This window comes from Ovis canadensis, chromosome 6, assembly GCF_042477335.2.
Source record: "Ovis canadensis isolate MfBH-ARS-UI-01 breed Bighorn chromosome 6, ARS-UI_OviCan_v2, whole genome shotgun sequence".
NCBI lineage: Eukaryota > Metazoa > Chordata > Mammalia > Artiodactyla > Bovidae > Ovis > Ovis canadensis.
Genome location: NC_091250.1, coordinates 107,269,560 through 107,288,257, shown reverse-complemented (window position 1 = coordinate 107,288,257; position 18,698 = coordinate 107,269,560). Strand labels below are relative to the sequence as shown.

General features: G+C 44.8%; 1 long non-coding RNA gene and 1 other non-coding gene across 2 annotated transcripts; one reads left to right on the top strand and one right to left on the bottom strand.

Moving 5' to 3' along the window:
• Nucleotides 1–10,911: 10,911 nt before the first annotated feature.
• LOC138442926 (uncharacterized) lies at nt 10,912–15,092 on the top strand. Its single transcript, XR_011257934.1, has 3 exons — nt 10,912–11,141; nt 12,552–12,632; nt 14,377–15,092. It is a non-coding gene; the product is annotated as an uncharacterized lncRNA (long non-coding RNA).
• Nucleotides 15,093–15,438: 346 nt separating this feature from the next.
• On the bottom strand, nt 15,439–15,545 carry LOC138443043 (U6 spliceosomal RNA). The gene has a single exon (XR_011257970.1). It is a non-coding gene; the product is annotated as a U6 spliceosomal RNA (small nuclear RNA).
• Nucleotides 15,546–18,698: the final 3,153 nt, after the last annotated feature.

Sequence of the window (18,698 nt, the reverse complement as noted above, 5' to 3'; positions counted from 1 at the left end):
AAAAAGTGGTGCTACACTGGGCTTCCCAGGTGGTTCTAGTGGTAAAGAACTCTCTTGCCCATACAGGTAGACTTAAGAGATGTGGGTTCAATCCCACATCTTGGGAAGATCCGCTGGAGGAGGGCATGGCAACCCACTCTGGTATTCTTGCCAGGAGAATGGACAGGGGAGCCTGGCAGGCTATGGTGATCACACAGAGCTGAAAACGACTGAGCGGCTAACACACTATACTAGAACAGTAGTCTAGTGTGTGTGCGCATTTGCTAAGTTGCTTCAGTTATGTTCAACTCTGTGCAACACTATATACTATAGTCTGCCAGGCTTCTCTGTCCGTGGATTCTCCAGGCAAGAATACCAAAGTGGATTGCCAATCCCTTCTCTAGGGGATCTTCCCAACCCAGGGATCAAACCCGTGTCTCATGCATTACAGGCAGATTCTTTACCAACTGAGCCACCAGATTACTGTCACCATCAAACAAATTTTAAATGCAAAATGCCATTTTCATGTTTGCAACTAATAGTGGTTTCTTAAATAACAGAGCTGTTCAAGAGCCCATAGTCTTTCAAGACCAGTCTCAATATTTTACAAAAAAATTCAGGGGCTTCCCTGGTGGTCCAGTGGTTAAGAATGCACCTGCCAATGCAAGAGACAGAGGTTCAATCCCTGCTCAGAGAACTAAGATCCCACATGTCATGGAACAACTAAGCCCATGCACCACAAGTGTTGAAGCTTGTATACCATTACTCCTGAAGCCCCCTAGAGCTGGTGCTCTGCAACAAAAGAAGCCACCACAACTCGAAGCCCGGGCATCACAATGAAGAGCCCCTGCTCACCGCAACTAGAGAAAGCCCACATGTATCAATGAAGAGCCAGTGAAAGTGAAAGTGAAGTCGCTCAGTCGTGTCCAACTCTTCGCGACCCCATGGACTGTAGCCCACCAGGGTCCTCCGTCCATGGGATTCTCCAGGCAAGAATACTGGAGTGGGTTGCCATTTCCTTCTCCAGGGGCTCTTCTCTACCCAGGGATCGAACCAAGGTCTCCCACATTGCAGGCAGACGCTTTACCCTCTGAGCCACCTGAAGAGCCAGTGTAACCAAAAATAAATTAATTAATTTAAATTAAAAAATTTTAAAGAGATTCATTGATTTTGGCCTAGGAATCAAAATATTTGTCTAGGACAGTCTACCTCAGGGCAAGAAGGTCCTCCACTCTCTGGTAGTGGGTTAATTAAAGCATTAGCGTTATAATCCTCACATAAGCCTTGAAGATCTGGATATCCTTTGAGGACAGTCATATTTGATTAGAAAAACATAAGGAAATATACATGTGTGTTCAGTTCAGTTCAGTCACTCAGTCTTGTCTGACTCTTTGCGACCCCATGAATCGCAGCACACCAGGCCTCCCTGTCCATCACCAACTCCCAGAGTTCACTCAAATTCACGTCCATCGAGTTAGTGATGCCATCCAACTATCTCATCCTCTGTCTTTCCCCTTTTCCTCCTGCCACCAATCCCTCCCAGCATCAGAGTCTTTTCCAATGAGTCAACTCTTCACTTGAGGTGGCCAAAGTACTGGAGTTTCAGCTTTAGCATCATTCCTTCCAATGGACACCCAGGACTGATCTCCTTTAGGATGGACTGGTTTGATCTCCTTGCAGTCCAAGGAACTCTAAAGAGTCGTCTCCAATACCACAGTTCAAAAGCATCAATTCTTTGGTGCTCAGCTTTCTTCACAGTCCAACTCTCACATCCATATATGACCACTGGAAAAACCATACCTTGACTAGACGGACTTTGTTGGCAAAGTAATATCTCTGCTTTTCAATATGCTATCTAGGTTGGTCATAACTTTCCTTCCAAGGAGTAAGCGTCTTTTAATTTCATGGCTGCAATCACCATCTGCAGTGATTTTGGAGCCCCCCAAAAAATAAAGTCTGACACTGTTTCCACTGTTTCCCTATCTATTTTCCATGAAGTGCTGGGACCAGATGCCATCATCTTTGTTTTCTGAATGTTGAGCTTTAAGCCAAAATTTTCACTCTCCTCTTAGATACTAACATAAGTTAGCATAGAAAAAGCTTCTTTAGTCATTTTACAAAGGTTGAAAACCTCATGCCAAAACCAAAGTAGACATAATAATCTCATAGATAAATCTCATCTGTGAACAAAAATGTAAAACTCTTAACTAAACCTATAAAATCTTTATGCACTGAAGCTGCTGCTGCTACTGCTGCTAAGTCGCTTCAGTCATGTCTGACTCTGTGCGGCCCCAGAGACGGCAGCCCACCAGGCTCCCCCGTCCCTGGGACTCTCCAGGCAAGAACACTGGAGTTGCCATTTCCTTCTCCAATGCATGAAAGTGAAAAGTGAAAGAGAAGTCGCTCCTGGAGTGGGCTGCCATTGCCTTCTCCGGCACTGAAGCTAGTAGGGTATTATTGAAAGACATATGCAATAACTAAATAGGATTCACACCAGGAACATAGGCCTGAAGTACACATAAGTATACTGTACATATATGCAGGATCCAAATTCACTCTCTAGAAATCTCTGTTGGAGGAACTCCCCTTGCAGGTTGTGGATGTGTACATTTTCTGGTACATTTCTATGTGCCTACCAAGGGTAACATTGGAGCAAAGGCCAGCACAGGAGATGTGATGTAACTTGCTGCTGTTGCTTAGTCACTTCAGTTGTGTCTGACTCTGTGCAACCCTATGGACTGCAGCCTGCCAAGCTCCTCTGTCCATGGGATTCTCTAGGCAAGAGTACATGCCCTTCTCCAGGGGATCTTCCCGAGCCACAGATCGAACCTGGGTCTTCTGCACTACAGGCAGATTCTTTACTGCTGAACCGCCAGGGAAGCCCCATGATATGACTTAGCTTCACTCAATTAGAATTTGACATCTGCCTTGTATTTTTCTCTGACAACAGTGGTAGTTTCAACTTGGAAAAAAAATAAAACTGACACACAAAGCATTTCAAATGTTACTCAACTGCAGTATTTGGTTCTGTTTCTTTAATGGGTTCTCTGCTGGTTAGGAATTCGTCGTCGGTTCGTGTTCGGTACACCCGGGCCTCACCCAGCTTCTGACGTGCGCAGTCCCCTCCAGCCTCCGTATAATTATGTGAAATCAGGGATGTGTGGTTGGCTGCAAAGCCAGGTGTAAGCAGTTCTCTTGAAAGCAAATCCTGAAAACAGACTGTCACTCCCCATCTGACATCATGTTTTGTAAAGCCTCCAGTCTAGAGAGCGCAGAAAGCCATGGGCATTTTGTGGGGCTAAGAGGCCTGGTCGGTGTTACTCTTGGTGGAGCTTCCTGTCTATCTCACAAAGCTCCAGCGGCAGCAGGTGAGTCTTGAGGAGTCTGGAGGGAAACATCTACCCTCAGATTTATTGATTTATGGATCTGAGGCTTAGTGAACCTTTTGGTGTCAGCTAGAGGGGGAACGCCTTCTGGTGGATGTGGCAACAGGAGATGGTCACTGGAGTAGAGTGTTTTTATCCTGGGGGTGGGCAACAGACCCACTGGGGAAGGAAAATATTTTAAGATTTTTATATTTTTAAATTCCATACTTTAAAACTTATTTTTCAGTGATTTCTATAATGTACATAATAAATATGCAGTAGAACATGCTTAAGGATGGATACATAATTAAATAATATCTATATCTATACATTTATATATACATAGTGCATGCTCAAAATTTTTTACTGATGAAATGTAAGATAAAAAACAAGAAATAAGACCACGGTGGTAGAAGTCTGTGAGGGCCTGATTTCCCTGCAAGGTTTCCAGTTGCTTCTCCCAAAAGCTCTCCCCCTGCAGTTTTGCTGAAGGGAAAAGGGAGAAACGAATCAGCCAAGTTTGTGGCTGCGAATGCAAAAGATTTCTCCGTACATTTCTTTGTTATTCAAACTTGAAATGGTAAGACTAGGTCATTATATGTTTTCCCTTTTGTCAAACATCTAGAGGAGTGTATAGTTTAGTAGAAGTGCTGCTGCTGCTGCTGCTAAGTCGCTTCAGTCGTGTCCGACTCTGTGCGACCCCATAGACGGCAGCCCACCAGGCTCCCCTGTCCCTGGGATTCTCCAGGCAAGAACCCTGGAGTGGGTTGCCATTTCCTTCTCCAATGCATGAAAGTGAAAAGTGAAAGGGAAGTCACTCAGTCGTGTCCAACTCTTTGCGACCCCATGGACTGCAGCCTACCAGGCTCCTCCGTCCACGGGATTTTCCAGGCAAGAGTACTGGAGTGGGGTGCCATTGCCTTCTCCAGTAGAAGTGCTGAAGGAACCAAATCAACCCCAGTCCTACAAGACATTTTAAAAATTAGGATCTACTGGATAAAAGGGACATTTTACTTAGACTGTTTACTTTCCTAAAGTCATTCCCAGCCATGCTTTAAAAAAAATTAAACAGAGCAGGTAATTTAAACATGTATTGATTATTTTGTAGCTTGTGTGTTTGTGCCTAGTCGCTCAGTCGTGCCCAACTCTTGGGACTCCACAGACTATAGCCTGCCAGGCTCCTCTGTCCATGAGATTCTCCAGGCAAGGATAATGGAGTGGGTTGCCATTTCCTGTTCCAGGGGATCTTCCCAACCCAGGAATCAAACCCAGGTCTCCTGCACTGCAGGCAGTCTCTTTACCAACTGAACTATGAGGGAAGCCCCTTGTAGCTTGTTGGGAAGGTCAAACAGATAGCACAGTGCCTTGGCTGTAATGAGACCTTAGTGAGGATTAGTTTTATTATGATTGGTTTTTTAATTATTATTTAAAACTGTTTATCGCTATGACAGAGCTCCCCACTTGGCCTAACTTTCTTGAGGTGGTTCTCTAGATTTCTGGAAGCTATTTGGGACCCTGACAAATGTATTCTCTGTGACCCTTTCTCCAGGCAGTTCTGGCTTCATTTCTCATTGTCCCTGACCAAACATGAGTGCCATAATTCTCCTCTGACATGGAGCATTCTTAATAAGCAGATTGGGCCAGGTTGCTTTTCCTTCATAAGGGCCCAGTGTAACTGGCAGACCTGACAAGCCTTCAGTAAAAAGATACTAACTTTCATCTCTTTATCCCTATCACCTTTCACAGTAAATGTTTATTGGATTGAACCAAATGGAGAGGCAGTAACTTAAGTCAAAGGAATGATTATTTAAAGGTGGAATATCAGACAATGTCATAGGGAGGGACAGAGAGCTCATCTCTGTGGGTTAACATTTCTCAGACAGAGAATCAGCTTAATCAGCCTCCATAAAGTCAGGCCAGCTGTCCTTCATTAATACAGAAGGCTGAGTGGTGGGTGAGGAATGGCCCACTCTGGGGAGTGCTGGTCTGGGGTGTGTTAGAGGAAGACCCTAGATTCATGGGAAGATAAAAGTAGACAGTAACATTGTACACGACAGGCAAGTGGCTCCCAGGTACAGAGGTATCCCAGCACCTGGAACTGTACCACACTAGAGCCAAGGGGCTTGAAGAGCAAGTCTTGGGAGCAGTACAGCGGGCCTGTGTCTTAGCTTGGGCTCCTATAACAAACTACCATATGCTGGGCAGATTGAGAATCGGGTATTTATTTCTCACAGTTCTGGAGGCTAGGCATGGTCAGGGGCCAGCATGGTCAGGTTCTGGTGAGGGCTTTCTTCTTAGCTTGCAGGCAGCCTCCTTCTTACTGTATCCTCACATGATAGAGACACAAAGAAAGAGAAGCATGCAATCTGTCTGATCTCTTCTTAAGGGCACTAATCTTACCAAGGGCTTTCCTGGTGGCTAGGCGGTAAAGAACCTGCCTGCAGAGACCTGGGTTTGATCCCTGGGTCAGGAAGATCCTCTGGAGAAGGAAATCGCTACCCACTCCAGTATTCTTGCCTGGGAAATCCCATGGACAGAGGAGCCTGGCAGGGTATAGTCCATGGGGTCGTAAAGAGTTGGACGTGACTGAACAAATAACACTCATCTTATCAGGAGGATCCCGGCTTTATGATTTCATCTAAATTTCCTCATCTCCCAAAGGCCAACCTGTAACTATAATCCCAGAATGCAATGTTTGTCAGCTCCATGGCTTCCAGGCAGACTGCCATGAATACAATAGGCACTTGCAAATGTAAGTGGCAGGCAGTTTGGCCACTGGTATTGTGGTTTTCCAAAATGGCGGACGACTCCTGGGAAAATTCCAAATAAAGTTCAATTTTGCCTGGATCTACCTGAGAACCACAGCTTTAGGCTGTTTTGAGAAAAGGATTGTGTAAATGGTAAAATATTTATGCATGCCCATTACCCTGTCCAACTCCAAAGAGCCTTGTAAGAAACAGAGGCATGGGGATCAGAAAAAATCAGCTGGAATCAGACAGACATTCAAACCCTGCTGTACCACCTCCTTTGGTGTGACCTTGGAGATCTTATTAACCTTTCTAACCTTGACTTCCTCATGTACAAAATGTGCATATAAAATACCCTCCTGATGCAGTCACTGAAAGGATCAAATGAAATAATATGTGGAAAGCACACTACATGGGACCTGGAGTATAGAAAGTTCTCAATAAAGAATTTTGGAGTGGAACTTCCCTGTAGCTCAGTGTATAAGAATCTGCCTGCCAATGCAGGGGACGTGAGTTCGATCCCTGCTCCAGGAATATTCCACATGTCGCGGAGCAAATAACCATGCACACCACAACTAATGAAGCCCATGTGCCCAGAGCCTGTGCTCCAGGAACAAGAGAAGCCACTGCAAGAAGTCCTCCCACTGCAACTAGAGAGTAGCCCCCTTGCAGAAACTAGAGAAAGCCACACATAGCAAAAAGACCCAGTGCAACCAAAAATAAATAAATAAAAAGGATTTGGGGGTGACAGGTAGGCAGGAAATAGGGAAGGGAAAAAACCCATTTTCCTTTACTCATTTTAGGATCTCCAGTTGGAACCCTGGAAGACTGACAAAGACAAATAAACAAGAGAAAAACACGCAGAAGTTTGTTAACATGTGCATTGCACATGTGCATAGGGAGCACCCAGCGATGAGAAACCTTAAAGGCATTATTTGAACTTGGGCTCATAACCTATCTTGTGCTAACACAAAGGAAAGTGATTTGGGGCTTCTGAGTGCGAGGGGACAAGTTATGCATGTCAAGAAGCATCCAGGATCTCAGCAGTGTCCAGTGCTTAACCAGAACCTGATTTTCTAGGACCCATGCAACCACTAGGTTGCTTTAAATATTTTTCAATGTCAAAAGATTCATCTTCTGATCTAGACAGCTGTGAAAGGCGCTGTTCAGGTCAAACTCACTCTGAGTTGCATCCAGTTTATGGATCCTCTTTATCCCATTTCCCTAGTGGCTCAGTTAAGAATCTGCCTGCATGAGGGAAGACCCCAGTTCCATCCCTGGGTCAGGAAGATCCCCTGGAGAAGAGAATGGCAACCCACTCCAGTATTCTTGCCTGGAAAATTCCATGGACGGAGGAGCCTGGCAGGCTCTAGGCCATGGGGTTGTTGTAGGAAGGGGTTGCAGCTCTCCAGGGCCCCAAGAGTGGACTCTTGTCTAACACTTGGAAAAGAATTGTCCGAGGAGACACTTGCTGACAAAGCAAGAGACTTTATTGGAAGAAGGCACCTGGGCAGAGAGCAGCAGGGTAAGGAAACCCAGGAGAGCTGCTCTGCCACGTGGCTCAGTCTCGGGTTTTATGCTAATAGGATTAGTTTCCGGGTTGTCTTTGGACAATCATTCTGACTCAGAGTCCTTCCTGGTGGCACACGAATCGCTTATTAGTTCCGTATTCCTTACCAGGACCTCCTGTCATAAAATGACTCATGTGAATGGTTACTAGAGAGCCTGGCCAGGGTGGGCAGTTTCAGTCAGTGTGCTTCCCCTAACAGGGTCACAAAGAGTTGGACGTGACTGAGCGACTAACACAAGGGATAAAGCAGTAAGCAACGGAGGCAGAAATCCACTCCTTTTATTTAGTCTCTTGGACAGACTATAAATTCGTCACAGCTTGGCCTCTATTTTATTTATCTCTCTATTTGCTGCCCAGCTCAAAGCATGGTAATAATAATAAAAGCTAAAAACATATAGAGGGCTGCCGTGTTCCTGTACTATTTTAAATGCATCATATGAACTTCCTCATTTGAATTTCATAATCACCCTTGAAATAGCTTTTAATATTATCTGCATTTTATAGATGAGAAAAATAAGGCACAAAGAGGTTAAATAATTTGTCCCAGGCCTCACAGCTAGCAAGTGTTTCAAAGTGAGGATTTCAAACCCCACCTGCTCTAGTACCTTGTGCTCACGGTACATGATCACTGTTAAATAAAGACTGATCAAGACATCATCTGTGTATATACACACTCGTGTTCATTTACATGAATAACAAAGTTTCTCTTGTGCTTTCAGCCACTCAGCATGGTGCAGCATGTGAGTCTTCTGGTCTTTCTCCACGGAGTTCTCACATTTCAGATGGTGAGTCGCCACTGATGTCTTCACATTACTTTCCCTTCCAGGTCATCTAAACTTACCTATAGGAACGCAAAGGCACGTGACATCTAGATTTCTCATGCTCTGGACATAAGAGTGACTTTATCAATTCTTTTTTTCCCCCCTACATTCTCCACCCTTTTATATCCATTCCCTCTTTCAAGAAAGGATCTAAATTCATATAGGCTAAAATGAAAGCAACTAAGGGTAACTTGCATGCGTGCTCAACTGCTTCAGTCGTGTCCAACTCTGTGCAACCCCATGGACTGTATGTAGCTTGCCAGGCTCCTCTGTCCGTGGGATTCTCCAGGCAAGAAAACTGGAGTGGGTTGCCATGCCTTCCACCAGGGAATCTTTCTGACCCAGGGATTGAATCTGTGTCTCCTGCATCTCCTGCAATGCACGTGGATTCTTTACTGATGAATCACCAGGGAAGCCCTAAGGGTAATTTAGGTATCCATATGAATCCCAGGGACAGCGGAGCCTGGTGGGCTGCTGTCTATGGGGTCGCACAGAGTCAGACACGACTGAAGCGACTTAGCAGCTTAGCCGCAGCATGATGAAAGTGAAAGAGGAGAGTGAAAAGTTGGCTTACAGCTCAACATTCAGAAAATTAAGATCATGGCATCTGGTCCCATCACTTCATGGCAAATAGATAGGGAAACAGTGGCTGACTTTTTTTGAGGGGCTCCAAAATCACTGCAGATTGCATGATTGCAGCCATGAAATTAAGACACTTACTCCTTGGAAGGAAAGTTATGACCAACCTAGACGGCATATTAAAAAACAAGAGACATTACTTTGTCAACAAAGGTCTGTCTAGTCAAGGCTATGGTTTTTCCAGTGGTCATGTATGGATTTGAGAGTTGGACTATAAAGAAAGCTGAGCGCCAAAGAATTGATGCTTTTGAACTGTGGTGTTGGAGAAGACTCTTGAGAGTCCCTTGGACTGTAAGAAGATCCAACCAGTCCATCCTAAAGGAGATCAGTCCTGGGTGTTCATTGGAAGGATTGATGTTGAAGCTGAAACTCCAATACTTTGGCCACCTGATGCGAAGAGCTGACTCATTTGAAAAGACCCTGATGCTGGGAAAGATTTGAGGGCAAGAGGAGAAGGGGATGACAGAGGATGAGATGGTTGGATGGCATCACCGACTCAATGGGCATGAGTTTGAGTGAACTCCGGGAGTTGGTGATGGACAGGGAGGCCTGGTGAGCTGTAATTCATGGGGTCACAAAGAGTCAGACATGACTGAGCGACTGAACTGAGCTGAACTGAAATGTTCAGAAGTGATGTTTTAATTACTCCAAGGCCTGAAGAGAGACTAACTTGGATAAAGGGAAGGTCTGTCTCCTCAAGAATAGTTCCACAACACATTCTACCTAAAAAATATTTAAGTTTAGGGTTTTTTTTGGAAGACTCAGAGAAGAGCCCATGGGCACAGAGGCAGAAGAAAAAGGAGAGCAACAGAGATCCTACTCAGTCTCCACTGTTGCTGCTTACTTCCTCTGAAATATTTTTGCCCTCCAGCCTGCCCCAGAGCTGCCCTCCTCCCCATCCCCAAACCCTTAACTGCTAGTCATCCCTGGGAGTGTGGTTTGAACTTCACTTCCCTGATCCTCCCTCCCCATCCCCAGTCTAGTCAAATCACCCCAGGCTCACTTGCACTCCCTGCAGTTCTTTGTAGCACTTCTAACAGTCCTGGCTGAATAATTCATGCTGTATTTAGACACATGTTTGACATGTGTCTTCCCTACTATAATTTATGTTCCCAAAGATGGGGACTCTGTCTTGCTCAATACTGTGACCCCCGCACCTGGCAACATAGTAGGTGCTCAATGAATGTGTGAGTCGTGTGTTGAATGAACTTCCCAGTATTGTGGTGTCGGGGGACTTGGTGAGCAAGTGTGAATCCTCTTCCTGGGACCTGTAAGGCATGTGAGCATGGCAGGAAGTGGACACCATCTGAAGCCTGGATGGGGTTCAGGTCCCCACTGCATCACTCACTAGGTTCTCGTCACCTTGGGCAAGCCTCCCAGTTTGGTCATTTTTTTTTAAATGAACTGTCTTGAGAATCAAACACAGTCACACATGTGAAAGAGCTTTGTGTGCCAAAAGGCACCTTGTAAACATTGCCCTCTGTGGGGATTCATTTATGTTGTGTGGCATGAAGCCAGGTCTGCTCAGAGACTAAAGGTCTTCGTGTGGAATTCCAGGTACCTTACAGGCATGTAGGTAGAGTCAAGTGATAAAGTGTCTTCTCAGTGCCCCAAATCATACTGAATTGGTGGCCACTAACATAATGCTTGTTGTGGAGAAGGAACTGGCACTCTACTCCTGTACTCTTACCTGGAAAATCCCATGGATGGAGGAGCCTGGTAAGCTGCAGTCCATGGGGTCGCGAAGAGTCAGACAGGACTGAGCGACTTCACTTTCACTTTTCACTTTCATGCATTGGAGAAGGAACTAGCAACCCACTCCAGTGTTCTTGCCTGGAGAATCCCAGGGACGGGGAAGCCTGGGGGGCTGCCATCTATGGAGTCGCACAGAGTCGGACACGACTGAAGCGACTTAGCAGCAGCAGCAGCAGCAGCAGCAGCAGCAGCAGCAGCAGCAGCAGCAGCAGCAGCAGCAACATAACGCTTGTCGAGAAGAAAACATCCGAAGAATAAAGGCAGAGTAAAGAAAAATCATGAAACACTGAAATTTAGTGACAATCTGGCTAGTGTGTTTATTCCAGTTACTGTCATTTTGCCTTTGATTGTTTTATTTTACATTTTATTTATTTATTTTTGGCTGTGCTGGGTCTTCGTTGCTGCGCAGTCTTTTCTCTAGTTGCAGTGAGTGGGGGTTAACTCTTTGTTGCGGAGCACAGGCTCTAGGGCGCACGGATTTCAATAGTGGCAGGATGTGGGCTCAGCAGTCACGATTCCCGGGCTCTAGGGCACAGGATCAACAGCTGTGGCGCAGGGGCTTAGTTGCTCCAAGGCATGTGGGATCTTCAAGGACTGGGGATGGAACGCTGTCGCCTGCAAGAGCAGATGAATTCTTTACCACTGAGCCACCAAGGGGAGCCCTGCCTTTGACTGTTTTAGAACACTGGAGAGATAGAAGTTAACTTGCACAAAACTGATGGTAACGTAATTAAATCCTGTGCATAGAAATGAGAACTGTCTGGTAGGACACAATTGATTATCGCCTGTGGATATTGACCAGTTGTGCCCATTTTGCACTATCTGTGAATTCATTTCAGTTTCCCTTATCTGAGCAGAAATGTGTGGTATTGAGTTCTTTTTTAAAGTGTTGTAACAGCTTGCCAGTGCCCCCATTAATTAATGAATTAAATATAATGCTTGACACTTGTTCCTTTTATGTTTGTGTAAGAATCATGGCTACATTCTCTTTTTCTAGTGAAAGTGAAAGTCCCTCAGTTGTGTCTGACTCTTTGTGACCCGATGGACTATACAGTTTGATCCCTGGGTCCAGAAGATCCCCTGGAGAGGGAAATGGCTTCCCTGGAGTGGAGATACCCACTCCAGTATTTTTGCCTGGAGAATTCCATGGACAGAAGAGCCTGGTAGGCTACAGTCAGTTCATGGGGTTACAAAGAGCTGGACATGACTGAAGCAACTTAGCTCCCCCCCACACACAAACTCTCTCACACAACACTCTGGACCTCCCTGGCGGTCCAGTGGTTAAAACTCCATACATCCAATGCATGGGGTACGGGTTTGATCCCTGGTTGGGGAACTAAAATCCCACGTGCTATGCGTTGCTGCCAAAAAGTAAAAATTATTTAAAAAGAAAGAAAACCACCACGTGATCCATTAAATAACATTATAGTAATGTTTTTAATGTTTACAAAGTCAGAGCATTAAAGATCACCTCAGCATCTTAAACACTGCTTATTCTGATTTTGTTTTCTAATCAGTTCTCTTTCATCAGCCATGTATAAAATGCTTTTTCCTTTTCTAGCATTTTGTGGGTCATTTTCAAAGGTTTAAAATATACGTATCTGTTAAATATTTGGAAAGGAAGCCACAAAATAACAAAAGGGGTTCTAAGACAACTGCATTTTTCTCTTTACAGAAAGGGGTGCTTGGTTTGTCCAAAGAGAGCAGTGACAGCAGTCCTGGCTACAGAAAAAGCTACTATATAGTTCCAGTGCTGGTAAGTCAGGGGCGTTTATGTTTCCTCAAAGAATTAAGTTACTTTGGATCAGTGTGTCTCAACAGCAGCACTTTGGGGCTGGATAATTCTTTGTTGCTGGGTTTGTGCTGCATTGTAGGATGTTTAGCCAGCATCCCTGACCTGTCCCCTCTAGATGCCACTAGCACCCTTTTCCTCTATTGGGACAGTCATCAATGTCTCCAGACATTGTCAAATGTCCCCTGGAGGGCAGAATTTCTCCCAGGCTAGAATCCTTGTTATAGATCACTTACAAGAGAAGTCCGTATCTGAATTGTAGAAACAGCACACTGCTAATATTTGAGGGACTGGTAAAATTAAGGTGTCTAAATTTTTCAAACTTTTTGTGTACTGAACCCAAATAGAAATGTTTTAGATTCAGTGAAAACAGATTTTTTTTTCTTATCATATTCTTCTATCATATCAGAAAAGTTTTGTACTGGGAATTTTAGTTTAGAAGATATAAAGTTGAAACTATTTCAACTCCAGTATCATCCTGAAGGAAATCCTAAGTCTACAATAACAGCTACATCAGGAAAATATTTAATCATTTAGGACATAATGACTAGGATGTTTGTAGGCCACTTAAGTACTCTGTGGCTCCCTCAGCAAGAAAGACCAATAGAACTTGGGCTCAGTGAAAACTACGTGAGACTTTCCTGGTGGTCCTGTGGTTGAGAATCAGCCTTCCAATGCAGGGGACGTGGGTTTGTTTCCTTATGGGGAACTAAGATCCCACATGCCATGGGGCAACTAAGCCATGGGCTGCAACTACAGAAAGCCCACACACTGCAATGAAGACCCAGCGGAGCCAAAATACAAAAAGAGAGAAAAAGTTTGACCTATTTGTATTTGCTTGTGGCACTTTACCATTCTAATAGGAAACTGGTGACAAAAAATAGGTCAATGGAGACAAGAAAGATACAAAATATTAGACCAAATTAAAGGACACTGATTGGTGAAAGTGTCTGTAGAATATAGCACAATAGTGCCAAGAGGATTTCTTTGTTGAAAATGTCCTACCGTTTTGACACACTAATGCTAAAGGGGAGAAAAAATGAAAGGACAGGAAATATCTGGCCCACTGTAACTGTTTGGTCAAAGTACCAGCATGGACATGACTCAGGCCGTGGGTGGCAGGGATCAGGGTACAGCAGGGATTTAAGGACACTTTAGAAACTTTCTCCTTGGGGATGTTGACGTGGACCTGTCCTTGGGACTTGCTTCCTTACGCTCTACGTTTGTACCTCTGGGGACAGATGGCATTCAAAAACTCGGCAAAGCAGGCAAAAGTCAAATCAGTTTCCCAGTTTAGCCCAACTTCAACCACACCTACCTTTTGCAAGTCACCCCAGTCTCAGACACCCTCTTCATCTCCTGCAGCGGCCATACACGCACCGTGTGTGTGTTTTAGTCACTAAGCCGTGTCTGACTCTTTGCGACCCCATGGACTGTAGCCCTCCAGGTTCCTCTGTCTATGGGATTTTCCAGGCAAGAATACTGGAGTGGGTAGCCATTCCCTTCTCCAGGGGATCTTCCCGACCCAAGGATCGAACATGGTCTCCTTTCAGGCAGATTCTTTGCCACTGAGCCAATTCTTGTGCACTGCTCCTTCCAGAAAAAAAAAAAGTTATTTCAGGCCCAAACAGTCAATTAGCACAGAGCGGCCTGTATATTCCAGCCAGGAAGTGTCTTCTCTAACTTGGTCTTTCCGTCCTCCTTACAGCCAATTCAAAGACCGATGGAGCGACCAGAGTATGCTTACAACAGGGAGGCAGCGGCCTTGCTAGCTTTGTGGCCATCCAGCATTTTTGGAGTGCCAGATGGAATTAGGCCCAGAGTCAGCACGGTGGCACACGTCCAGCTTCAGCCAGTGCCCGTCATTTCCAGACCGAGCGCGTCCACCTGGGCCCCTTCCCTGTCTGGGAGCACAGCTGTGAGCGGCCCTGTCCTCACACCCTCTGCCCAGCCCAAGACCTCGGAGGGGAACAGAGAGGCCTCTGCACCTGGGAACCTGGGGACCTACTGTGGCATGTCAGCCAGGTTTTCCCCGACACCCCAAGTTCTGACAACTCCAGGTCTCCCCACAAAGGGTGCACATCACAGCACTAGCTCCCCCACCTCCTCTCCAACTAAGGAGCCTCGAGGAGACATGTAAGCTGAAGTCTGGGAGGAGGCCAGGCCTCACGTCTGCAGGGACTGCTATCTGTGTGTGGAAGCTACCCTCAAGGGAAGTCTTCAAAGCGCAGGTGTTCCTGGTCACAGTCATTCACCCCCGGGGATGTATCCTCTGAACATATTTTTATCACAGGATTCACCTCAATCACCAACTCCTATAGAAATGAAGTTCCATAAGGAAGCTCCATAGAACCAGGAAAGTGGCATAGTCTTTGAGGCAATTTCTCAGTTACCTAAAAATAAAACAGCACAACTTTTAAACCACCTCTGAGCTATTTATTTTATTATTTTTTTAAAGCCAATTGTAGGCAAAAGTGGGAAGCCATACGAATTTGCCATCTGCCGCCCTGTCCTATCTTTTTCTTTTTGCTTCTTTTTCCTGCCCGAGGGATTGGAATCTCCTGTTCTCAGATTGTCTCTACCACATCTGGAAACATTCTGATGTTGGTAATTTACAATTTTAATTCCTATAGTACTCTTTAGATTATTGAGATTATCTTGATGTCATTGTTTTCCAACATTTGAAATCTAGCCTCCAAAGAAAAGGAGAAAGCCTGGACAATAACAAACGGAATAATTCTAAATTGCAGAATTCTTTTTTTTTTCTCATAAAAATATAGAACACTTCATGAATTTGCGTGTCATCCTTGTGCAGGGGCCATGCTAATCTTCTCTGTATCATTCCAATTTTAGTATATGTGCTGCCGAAGCGAGCACTAAATTGCAGAATTCTTAAAAGCCTCAGAAAACGATGTACCGTTCTGGCAGGAAATTAAAAAAAATAATACATTAGTTTTCTTCTCGGTTAAATCAGAGTCTCCTTCAAATGGAAATAGCTGTGTTGACAAGTATCTTCAGAGAGTGAATTGGGAGACTTCCTTGGTGTTCCAGTGGCTAAGACTCCACACTCCTAAATGCAGGGGGCCCGGGTTGGATCTCTGGTCAAGGAACTAGATCCTGTGTGTGCTCAGTTGCTCAGTGGTGTCTGACTCTGCAACCCCATGGACTGTAGCCTGCCAGGCTCCTCTTTTCATGAGATTTTCCAGGCAAGAATACTGGAGTGGGTTGTCATTTCTTTCTCCAGGTGATCTTCCTGACTCAGAGATCAAACCTGTGTCTCCTGTATCCCCTGCATTGGCAGGCGGATTTTTTTATTGCTGAGCCACCTGGGAAGCCCTCTAGGTAGGGAAATCTACCTAGATCCCACATGCCGCAACTAAAGATCATACATGCAACCAAGTGTTATGCCCGCAGTCCAAGTCCCCACAACTGAGAAAACAAGACATCCACGGCAATGCAAATGCAAAAAGGGAATTTATTGCTAGCTCGAGCCAGGGCCCAAGTCACATCCAGCGCAGTGGAGTGGAGCAAGGGCCCCGAGCCCTGAATTACATCAGTGTTTATAGGTTTAAGACAAAGACGGAGTTGGCAGGGGCCAATTGGTTGTAAGGGTTCCTTAGCATCTACTAATTGGCTAGATTTTCTCGCGCGTGGGCTTTCTCAGGGGGTTTTCATCCTCGTCCTGATAAGCTTGAACCAGGCTACAGGGAGTATACTGACTGGTCGAGTCCTGGCGCCGGCGGAGGATGATCTCAGCTCCTCCTTGGCAATAACTCAGCCCCTCTGTAAAGGAGACTTAGGCCTACCTTGGCCCCCTGAAGCCTGTCATGGCGCCTGTTTGGTCCTAACACCAAGACCAAAGATCCCAAGGGCCACAACTGAGACCCAGTGCAGCCAAATAAATAAATAAATATTTTTTTAAAAAACAGAGAGAGAGAGTGAATTGGTAGAGATGATAAAAGAATAGTGGACATGCGTTTAGAAACTAAACTATGCCAAGTATGCAGATGACTGTAATTGAAAAGCTGCAACAACTACTACACTTGATTACGGTACAACTGACAGAGATTCAGAGAGTTTCGTGGTGCTTGTGTGCAACAAATGAAATAGAAAACTTAGAGCTGACTCAAAGGAAGAAGCTCACCTACTCAATGAGACAGACGTTGATCTTCTGTTAGCCAACTTCTGTTGTCTAAACCAAAGATAAAATTATCCTGTTTAGCCAAGGTTGAAAGGACAAAGCATATGACTTGGTAGAAACCTTCCTATGAACTGATTGCACCAATCTTGAAACTGGAAGAAAGAAGAATGATGTTGAGCACCTCAAAAGTTAGGATTTGGTCATTAAAACTTAATAAATGATCAAGCAGATTTTTATAGGCTTAGAGCAGTGCTGTGCTGGCAAATGTCTAATAACAGGCTTTCTAGGGAGATTAAACTCTAAATTGTGGCTTTTGCCCTGACATCACTAAATACGGAGTTGGAAAGAGGTAGGCAGTAGCACACCATATACAGTGTTGCCTCCATGCTGATTGATGTATGTGAGTGCGTTCTCAGTCACTTCAGTTGTGCCCGACTCTGCAACTGCATGGACCATAGCCCACCAGGCTCCTCTGTCCATGGAATTCTCCAGGCAAGAATACCGGAGTGGGTTGCCATGCCCCCTTCAGGTGATCTTCCTGGCCCAGGGATTGAACCCGGGTCTCCTGTATTGCAGGCAGATTCTTTACCACTGAGCCACTGGGCAAGTCCCATACAGATAGATAGAATCAGCATAAACATCCTCAAGAGCACAGATAATAGTATAGTAAAATAATTACTAAGTGTTGGGTTGAGTTTGGAGTACTTATTACCTATGTTTTTAGCATAATTTATTTAATTGCAAGTTTATATAAGTCAATTTTTAGTAATAGCCATGCTTAAAAACCAGTTCACAAAATCCCTGAAAAATTAGCAAGCAGCTCCAGCACACCACCAGGCATGAAGATTAAATCAGAAGACAAGGAAATCTCACCATACCAGAATGGCTATATTATTGGGTTTCTACATGTAACACAGGAACATTAAAAGAAGATGAAAAATGAAAGTGGGAAATAGACATCCTGGTGCTTACAGTTGTAAAGTACCACAGGAATTTTCTACACTGTACTGTAGGTAGGAAAGCATGTGCATTAATAAAGAATCTAGAGGAAGAAAGTGAAGAGAAATACTCAAACAGATGAGGCTGTGCTAGAATGGGATGAAGAAATAGAAGGGAAGGAAGAAAAGGACGCAGCCGGTGAAAAACAGAGCAACCTGAGAGATTTAATGTGGCCTTTCTGTAATTTGGAATAATTTTTTGTATTTTGGGGGTCTTAGACAACACAAAAGCTCTTGCAGTGAGAAACAAAATTTAGAAATTTAAGTTGATTCACTTGCTTTATAGACCTGCTGACTCCCAGTGGAGATTGAGAGGAGACAGTGTCTTCAAAATCCAATTTAAGGAGCTGGGAAGCAATTGCTTCCTTCTTCCACAGAAATCTTCCACTCTGAAAATAGGTGAGCATTTGAAAAGCATCAGGATGCACCCCCTGCCCGCCACCCGCCAAGGATGCCACTTTGGCACAAGGATTATTTTGAGCTGAAGGCAATTGAGAATCAACAGCTACAGGGAAGTTCTCTGCCTTCCCCTTATCTGCCTGAAAGCAAGCTATACATTTCCCTTTAGGATGGTATATAGTAAAATAATAAAATGTATAGCAAGCTTTACATTTCCCACTGTACTGGGAAGAGAAGAGTATTCTTATCATCAGAGACTGGGAGTCAGCACTGTGATGAGTTTACGTAAACAGACTTTACTAAAATAACACTGTCTTCCATTTGTTATTGTTGGTAGTGGTCAGTCACTAAGTGGGTCCATCTCTTTGCAATCCCATGGACTGCAGCACGCCAGGGTTCCCTGTCCTCCGCTATCTCCTGGAGTTTGCTCAAGTTCATGTCCATTGAGTCAATGATGCTATCTAACCATCTTATCCTCTGCTGCTGCTCTTT